Source organism: Biomphalaria glabrata, chromosome 7 (assembly GCF_947242115.1).
Source record: "Biomphalaria glabrata chromosome 7, xgBioGlab47.1, whole genome shotgun sequence".
Classification (NCBI taxonomy): Eukaryota; Metazoa; Mollusca; class Gastropoda; family Planorbidae; genus Biomphalaria; species Biomphalaria glabrata.
Window position 1 is genome coordinate 29707673 of NC_074717.1, and position 9169 is coordinate 29716841.

Below are 9169 nucleotides of genomic sequence, written 5' to 3' on the forward strand. Positions count from 1 at the left end.
TGTTAATCAAACTGTCACCTTGTACATAAATGATTATCTTATCAGAGTCAACATTTAGCACAATAAATCTGTTAAATAAGCTATTCTCTTGTTTCTATTTTTTAAAAAAATAGGCCATGTTCCATCCAAAAAACTGCCCCACAAGTGAAGAAAAAAAAAAAAAACTTGTCAAGCAAGTGAACTCATTAGAATTGGATTAACTCTCTCAGTTTTCTCTCTTTGAAGATGTTCTGTTGTCACAGATAGATATGAACATTAACATACTGTAGACATTAATTAATAATAATAACGGAGACAGGTGTTTATCAAAATAGACATAGAAGACCACCCTTTTATTTCCGTCCAATCCTTTTGCTTTCGCACAAAACATAAACAACAACCACCCTTTTATTTCCGTCCAATCCTTTTGCTTTCGCACAAAACATAAACAACAAACAATGACGTAATATCATATACTATTATCACATCCTTCCTTTTAAAGTTATTATAACATCCTTCCTTTTATAGACTGATATCTACAAGGAACTTTAACAATTCGACCACTTCTGGTTGTCTTGACCGGCACAACAAGTTCTCTAGACGTTGGTCTATAACTGTCTGTTTCGTTTGTTCCAATCGTAAATAAAATAAATGAGAAATGGACGAGCTCTCATCCAAATCACAAGAAAGATGACGCTTACTATAAGCTATCCCGACAAGACCAACGTCTAATCTTTCGACTCAGGACCGGACACAACAGAATGCGACAACACATGTACCGGAAGCTCAAAATTGGAACCAGTGAAATCTGCCCATGTGGAGTATCACCAGAGAATGCAGACCACGTCCTCCAAAACTGCTCTCTATACCAAGAGGCACGTATAAGACATTGGTCCCAAATCACCCCAATAGAAAGGAAACTATATGGAGAGCTCCCTGATTTGGAAACCACTGCGCAGTTCATCTCATGTATTGGTCTACTTATCTGAACACTCCAACATAACAATGAGAACGAAGAAGAAGAAGAACTTTGTTCCAACAGTTTGCAGTTCATTGTCTTCGTCAGTATTGTAATAACTTAAGTGAGGCAACTCAACGAGACATAGACGTTTATTTACATAGAGACATGACAAACACAAAGGGCATCTGCCTTGAGTACAGCATCTCCATATTGGCTCTCTACTTGGGCGGAAATCGTTTGTCTCTTATGTCAACATCCGACTTGCCTAGTCACAAACAGTGCGCACCCTCTTTCTGCACTATCCTGAATGGCGGTGCGCATGGCAAAGTCATAACAGTATCATAGTACCCAGAGATGCCTTCATCGAAACTCTTATTCAAAAAAACGTTGATTTCTTCTGTATGTTTTTCCATCGTTTGTATTTATGATGTAAGATCTGGGTGATGGATGTTTCTAAATGACAACTGCTTTCTGCCATATTTGTCCTAGACGAACTCTCACTTTCTTTCCGACAGAGTAATCTTTAGGTAGTCTTGCTTTTGCATCGTATTTCACTTTGCTTTTCATCTGTCGTTCGTTGAGTAATGTCTCTGCATTTTCAGCCACCGATGGTTTCAATAGTTTGTAATCAGTTGGAATGATGTCCCTGAGTCTTCTACTTATCAGCAGTTGTGATGGTGAATACGGCAGTCCGCTTATCGGAGTATTTCTATACTCGAGCAAAGCGAGATATGGATCTTTCCCATTTTTGTATGCTTTGTTGAATATCTGCTTTATGATACCAACATACAACTCACTTTGACTATTTGATTGAGGGTACCTGGATCTTGATGTGGTTATCTTAAAACCCCACTTGCAAGCAAACTCTCTATATTGATAGCTGTTGAATGGCATATTGTCACTCACTATTACCTCTGGTATGCCATATCTAGCAAAAATACCTTTCATTGCCCTGATAACACATTCTGCTGTTTTGTTCTTCAGTCGTTTTATTTCAGGGTATTTGGAGAAATAGTCCACAACTAGCGAGAAGTCATTGTTCCGCCATTCAAACAAATCTGTTGCAACTTTTTTCCATGGTCTGTCTGGTACAGCATGAGGTAGCAATTTTTCCTTCACATTATTTCTTTTGAACGTTGCACATGTTGAGCATTTCATTATTGTCGAAAAAATATCTTTGGACAATCCTGGCCAAAACACACTCTGCCTTGCCTTCGACTTGGTTTTCTCAAGACCAAAATGACCTGTGTGCAACTTGTCGAGAATTTCATTTCTCAGACTGGAAGGAATTATAATTCTGTTCTTATAAAACAATATTCCATTCTCTTCATGAATACTTTCTTTTAATGACCAGAACAACGTTACTGCTTCATGCACTCGCGTTTTAAACTTTGGCCATTAATTGCTCAATAACTTCAGTTTAAGATCAGATTCAGTTTTGCGACGAATTTCTTTTATCTTCTGATCACTTCCCGGAAACTGTGCTGTTGCGCTATGAGTTTCCATAACTATGTCATCAACTGGCCTCAATTGCTCTTGACCATTTAATAGTTCATCATCTTCACACAACTGAGAACCTGACGTAGATGTTGCTGTTAGTTGATTTCTCTCCATCAACTCTCGTGGAACTTCATTCTGTTGGTTGACATCATGTGCTTCGACGTTTGATGTCTTCATACCTAAAACTGGGTTTATTTCTTTCTTGATCACATATAGATCTTGATCTAGATCAACTTTGACCTCCACATCGTCGACTTTAAATGTGACCGATGCAACTCCCTTCAGTTCTAATGCTTCATCCCCTAATGCTCGTACGGTAGTATTTGAATGATTTTAACGACTATCAGTTTCTAAAGTGTTCCACGTTGACTCTGATATCACATTAGCTTGTGCTCCTGTGTCAATCTTCATTTTGACTATTTTTCCCATAATATTAACATCAATCATCCAAACTTTGACATTGTTGTCATTACCAATTGCCTCAAAACACAACTCATTTACTTGGCTTGCTTGACTTTCATCTTCCAGTAAATCAACAGCCTTGAAATGTTTCGAACGACATTTTGCAGCGAAATTATTTCTCTTTTTACATTTTCGGCATGTCTGTCCAAATGCTGGGAAGTTGTATTTTCTGTGAGATCTACCACAAGATCTGCAATCTCTAATAATACTTTTTACATGATTCTTTGCCATTTTTCCCTGTAAGGTTTTTGGCTGGCTTTCTATCTTTTGTCTTCTTTAATTTATTAGCAGCATCCACATGTAGTCCTTTCATATCTATCATTTGGTTCTGGGTATGCTCGTCAGCACGAATTATGCTTGCTGCTTTCTCTAAAGTTAAGTCTACGTCTCGCAGAAGTCTGTCTCTCTCTCACTCGATCCAACTGTATGCCACTTACGAATCAATCTCTGATGAGTTCATCTCGAAGGTTGTCAAACTTGCATTCTTTTACCAAATTCTTCAACTCAGTCTAATACGTTTCACCGTCCTTCTGATTTCTTGTGAAGAATTTAAATCTGTCATACACAGTGTTGGACTTCGGCATAAACTGATTATGAAACCTTTTCAATTACTTTGTCTACAGTCTCATCTTCACATAGGCTACTTGAAAAGTATTGTAGATGTCTCGAGCGGGTTCACCGATCAGGTGTAACAATCAAGTTTTCTTCACTGGCTCGGGCTTCTAGATCTAAAACAAAATGAACTAATATAATTCACACAGATGAACTGCATCATCTTTCTGTAGTTTTTTTTAAATAACCAAACTAAGATATTGTTAGGCACTTCCGCGCTGTGTCTAAGTCAAACGGAGGTAATAATCAAATAACGAAATCCAATAACACAGTCGAAAGGCCAACACTAGAAGTTAGTCGACGCTGATAGCGAATGTCGAACAATACGTTTAATAATATCGATGGAAACCGTCGAATGTCGTCAAGCTAAATCTCTACTTCAGTTACTAAAGGTGACCTTACTCTAGGGCTGCCAAAAGTCTTTTGTGTTTACTTCCTAAATCCTAGTATTGTTGTTTGATTCGTCGCGTCATTGTCTCTATGTAAAAACTTTCCCTTTTTATAAAGAAGTCATTTTCCCCGCCATATTCCTAATCGTTCCATAACAATATATATTATTGCAAAAGGGACTTAATATTAGACTCGTCCAATTGTAATGATTTCTACAGGAGAATTTTATCATAAACTAAAAATAAACAATGTCGTCTGCAATGTAGGCCTATGTCTGCCTTTACATCTTTCGAATACATTTTTTTTCTAGCTGATATAAGTTGGTAATGATTCCTGGAAGTCGTCATATTACACTTTTGGAATCACTGAGTAAAATGAGTCATTAACACCATGTGTAATAGTGTCCACAACAGATGTAGCCTCACGTAAATTAGTATTGTGTCTGTATGGCGAGTGACCACAGTCACTTTCTTTTACCCAGAGCCTCTCATGTCTTCCCCCTATTTAACTTTGGTTTAAGGAAAGAGGGAAGTTATCTTAATTGAGTTAGGGTTAGGGCATGCCATTGCGAAATGTAGATTTCATTGTACACTCCTAAACATCTTTTTGTTCATTTATAATCTTACTTCTATCCAAATGCTTACATCATTGTTTTATCATCGCATCATCTAAAGCTAGGGATTTTGTTGCCCTAAGGTAAAATCATTAAATTTAGAGACTCTTCAGGATAGAAGACTTAAAAGTGACGCAATCTGTATATATCATTCTTTACGTCGCCCAACCATATGGGACACCGCGCACGCACGCCGACTCTCTAAAACTCGATGAAAAAGTCATGGAAAGATAACTCTTTTATCTCTTCAAGTCGCAATAGAGTTACCACTGGTAACTTTTGCGGCGTTAGAGAGCGCGGCTCAGAAAAAAAAAGAGGGGAGGGGGTTGGAGAACAAGTAATCATCTGTCTGTATATATAATTCTCTACGTCGCCCAACCATGCGGGACACCAAGCACGCACGCCGACTCTCCAGGCATGCGCACACAGTCGTGCCCAAAGCCATCACATTTTGTCAACTGTGTCTTTCATGTAGTGTTCACCCGTCACTAAATAGCGGCTTATGCTATGTCGCGGGTCGGCTAGTAATACATAAAACGTTGAAACATGATCTTCAAATACAAAAAACAAAACTTAATAAAATACTCAGAAAGACACAAAGATAAAGGCACATTCCTTGTTCCATATGCTAGGACAAATTTGTGCAAATGCTCATTCTTCCCTAGTGCTATTAGAGCATTGAATGGGTTGCCTGAGTCAGCCAGTAAAACCAACGACTTGGCAGAATTTCAGACATTGATTAACATGCATGGCACGTACGACGTAATCCTCTTTACAAAGCTTTACAACTCACTTTGTCTGTTTGTCTGTCTGGTAAAAAGATTGAACATATTTTTATCCCATTTCCAATTTTTGGATCTAGTTAAAACTTTGCACAATTATTCATTAAATCTGACAAGACATGAATCAATAAAAATATTGAACATTTAATTAATTAATTGATGGGGATTAATTATTTTGTCTGATTTTGAAATAAGGGGAATAAATGCTACTTAATGAGAGATGGGAATATATTTATGGATTTAGTCTGCTTATTACGTTCTGATACGTTTTATCTCCCACTTCCCCATTCTCGGATCAAGTTGAAATTTTGCATAATTATTCATAGTCGATAACGATACACGAATCAATCCAAAAATTAACCAAGTAGTTAATCATTTAGTAATGATTAATTAATTTTGTTTTATACTGGGAAAAGGGAGATAAACCGCGTAATTTTCTGATATACGGCAGTACTAAGCGGTTCCTTCCCTTGGATAAACTTTGTTTTTAAAAAGTATTCTTTTCCCTATTGCTTGTAACGTCTGTATTATAAAACATAAGATAAAGTGAAATTATTCATTGTACCTGACAACAAATTAATCAGTAAAAAAATTAGCCATCAATTATTGGTGATTAATTATTTAGTTTGATATAGTAATGGGGGGGGGGGGGGATAATGCTATTAATGAGAGATTCGAATGTATATATGGATTTAATCTTCGGATCAAGTTGGAATTTTGCATAATTATTCATAGTCGATGACAATAAACGAATCAATTAAAAAATTAACCAATTAGTACTTATTAACTAATTTTGTTTTATACATAAAAGGGAGATAAACCCCGTAAGTTTCTGATAAATACTAGTGACTAGCGTTTTTTTCCCTTAGATAACCTTTGTTTATAGAAAGCAATCTCTTTTCTACTGAAAGAAACCTTTAAAAAAATAATAATAATTATACGGCTTAATTACGGCTTTATAAGATGAAACGGGATAGAGAACGCGTATAATTCAACCTAGGAATTTGACTGTTAGGTTTCTCGCTATCAAGGCTCACTGCAAACTGCACCACACGACACCAGTAACTTAAAGAACTTGACAACTCAGGGCTCCAAAGTAACAGTAACAGTTTAACTTCAAATACATCACAGCCAATACTGTACAATTGGCAAAACTATAACACTGACTGTACCAATGCCTTGCCTCTGTCCCAGACCGTCTACACTCTGGATGATCACATTTGCCGTGACATGCGTGCGTAATATATACAACACAGGTTCTTCCCAAAATAGCGTGTTCTGTCACTCGTCACGGTTGACCGCTCGTTTAGCGATGGCCTGGGGCGATTTGCGTAGTCTAAAAACACACGCAAAAGCGAGAAGGCATGAACACTGACCTGCAATGTAGCAATCTATGGGCAGTGGAGAGACCAATTGCTCGTTCCTACTTCACAGGTCAGTACGACATGCCAACCAGCTATTGGTCTAAACTGCCCACAGGCTGTGACGTCGCAGGTCAGTGTTGAGGCCTACTTTAACGATTGGCCTCGCCTAAAGGCAGACCATAAATAAGATGGCTTGATGGTATAGAGTTCAAGTTGGTGGGGACGAAAAGTTCAGGAGAGATCCCTAGATAGTGAATGGAATGTCTCATGTTCGTTCCTATGTTGAGGTAAAAAAATAAAAACAAATTTAGAGGCGCCGCCTCAGGATGTTTTTGGTCACTGCATTGTAGTCTACTCCCATACGAATTTCAATCTAAAAAGTTGTCATTTTTCTTTGTGCGTGTGAGGCAAGGCAGGTTATAAATATCGAATTGAACTATTGATTTGTTTTCCTCTATCATCTCTTGATCCATAAATCATAGACAGGTGATGTTCAATCCTAGTATTTGTCGTAACATCTGTCGCTATCTATGGAGTCAATAAAGTAGAACGCTTTGGCTGAGCTGTATCAGATTAGAATTCAATCTTGAAATATAAAAAAAAAACCACTCAAATCCTCTTGTTATTGTGCGGAAGTCGAAAGCGTCAAAGCGCCTGGCTTCGTAAACGTTGGGGCGCCGGGGGAAAAAAAGGAGGGGGGGGGAGTTAATAAATGGTGAACATTTAATTAAGAGGTCATTTATTTTCCTTGAGAAATCGTTCAATACAATCTCTTAACCGATTAAATAAGAAATATTTTCTTGTCTTTGTTCTGGGTATTTTATAAATTATTTTAGGATTTGATGTGTATTTTTTTAAATGAATGTTTAATGTAATATCTTCTATTATCAGGGCCGGATTTAAGAATATGGAGGCTATTACAATTTTTCGAAAGCTTTAATAAAGAACCATCTATGAATGAAAATACCTATATCTAAAATCATACTATATTTTAGAAGAAAAAAATAGAGTTCTTGTAAATGTAATCTCACTTTCCTTTAAAAAAAATTAATAGGCATATATTTTTTTTTTGTTGAGATTGTGGAGGGTAAGGACCTTGGTAAATCTGGAGCTGTATTACTTATTCCAAGCATGCTTCAAGCGTACACTTCTCAATCACAACATTTTTGACAGACGTAAAAATGCGAAAAAAAAATGTTATAAAAAATAAAAGTTTTTGACCCGCCGAAATTCGGATATATTTATTTTTATATCTTTTTTATGGAGGCTTCATTCTTGTGGAATCCTCCAGGGCTATAGCCCAACTTGCCATCCCTCAAATCCGGCACTGACTATTCTCGTGTACTTTTAAATCCCGTGTCTTGAATTCTGTAAAGAACTAGAGATTTCGCTCATGGAGACCAAGAACCAAATGTTAACAAGCGGCTTAATAACTAACACTCAAATCTGGTCAAAGATCTAAACAAAACAAATAATGGTCATATTGGTAACTAGAGTCAATAACAAATGACAAAAATGTGTATTTAGCCGTCAATGTCGTCTACAAGAAGACCTCTATTGTCTGCAGCCTACTCGGTGCGCCACCTTTGAAATTATCCCACCGGACTTGGATGAATCAATAGTCCAGCCTGTGTTCTGCAACAATAGGCCTACTCTCTTGCAATTCTGTAAGGAGGTTTCTTGTCTGCTCATGAGATCAATGCAACTGATCATTTATTTAGATCCACACTTTTAGAGAAAGTTGAACAAATGATTTTTTTTTCAATTAAAAAAGATATTTCGCTCTGAATGTAATAAGTCTCCTGTATGTTGGGATAATTGTATTCGTAGTCCACTCTTTTCACTTGAGTTACACGCTTGACACTTTCACAAACTTGATATTTTTTATATCTATTATTGACGCTATTGCGTTAGACTGTAGCTTTCTGCTTTTCAGTGAGTGTCTATTAAGGCTCGAGCTTGCAACCAATTATAAGTATCAAGGGGAAGGATTTTGCTCAGGGGCCGGAAGAGATGGCTCCCTCTGTCAGGAGGTTCCCCATCAACTAGATGCTCATTTAATCACATCCGTTGTTGTGAGACACGGACTCCTTACGCCAAGCCTGGAGTCCCCCCACCCCCCATTCTAGCGAGGCCGGAGGTAGCGCCAATGACGGGTTCCTACGCATTCTTATAGCCTACTTGGGCTGCTCCAGACAGTCAGTCCAACTTACAAATACAAATCTTAAAGCTCGAAAACTTTTTTTTTTTTTTTTTTTTACAAATTAAGTTACAGGAAGTTGATTGATTAAAAAAAAATATTTACCATAATTTTTTTTTTTTTTAGGTTCAAGGCTAAAACTAAAACTTCTCAAGTCCTTTATTTACAGTTAGAAATTATTCCAATATCTCTTCACCTGTTGTCGAGACCTGATACCCACCCGCTAATTTCTAGGTAGGGACGAGAGAGTTCGAGGAATTCAAGTAATAAAATGGTCAAACAAGAGTTTCCAACGTGTGGTCCATT